Genomic DNA, 679 nt, shown 5'->3' on the forward strand with positions numbered 1-679 from the left:
CAATCACAGAGCTATTGTGCCTTCTACACCTTACGGTAGCAACAAATCTAACTACTGCTTTACTTTAACAATAATAATGACGGCGACCACGATGACAACAAGAACAACAACAACAACATCATCATCATCATCATCATCAGATTTTAATTAAAAGTGGCTACACCGGCGTTTACAATTTCAACCTGTCGACGGACGGACGCTCTGAGAGCACCGATTTCGGGCACTCCAATGAAGAAAAGCTACCCACCGCCTCCGGGGAACCACGAGGGCAAACAGGACGAAAAGGGCCGGCCCACAGCAGGCTGTTTCCGCCCGGTTTCGAACCGGGGACCTTTCGCGTGTTAGGCGAACGTGATAACCGCTACACTACGGAAACTGACACCGCCACGTCTTGCTTCAAACGGTTACCGTTGAAGCCTGCTGGTAAAACGGGCTCAGGCATTTCAGGTCGGCTAGACTGTGAGATGGCGTCTGAAGTGCCGCGAAAGGATGCCATTTTCACAGACCTGTTTGGCATTGCTAAAGGGCACATCAGGACACTTCGGAAACTCTTTCAAAGGCAGGACGCCCTGCGCTCTGACAGTGCCTGCACTTAGCCCAACAAGGTGATGCTGAATGGCTTGTTCAAACGGCTGGTGGTCTTCCGTCACCACCAGACTATCAGAGCTATACTGCGCCT

The 679-nt window shown here is 51.1% G+C and overlaps 1 non-coding gene across 1 annotated transcript; it reads right to left on the reverse strand.

Moving 5' to 3' along the window:
• Positions 1–303: 303 nt before the first annotated feature.
• trnav-aac (transfer RNA valine (anticodon AAC)) lies at positions 304–376 on the reverse strand. The gene has a single exon. It is a non-coding gene; the product is annotated as a tRNA-Val (tRNA).
• Between the last annotated feature and the right edge of the window lie 303 nt (positions 377–679).

The sequence above is a fragment of the Amia ocellicauda genome (genome assembly GCF_036373705.1).
Source record: "Amia ocellicauda isolate fAmiCal2 chromosome 11 unlocalized genomic scaffold, fAmiCal2.hap1 SUPER_11_unloc_2, whole genome shotgun sequence".
NCBI classification, from domain to species: Eukaryota; Metazoa; Chordata; class Actinopteri; order Amiiformes; family Amiidae; genus Amia; species Amia ocellicauda.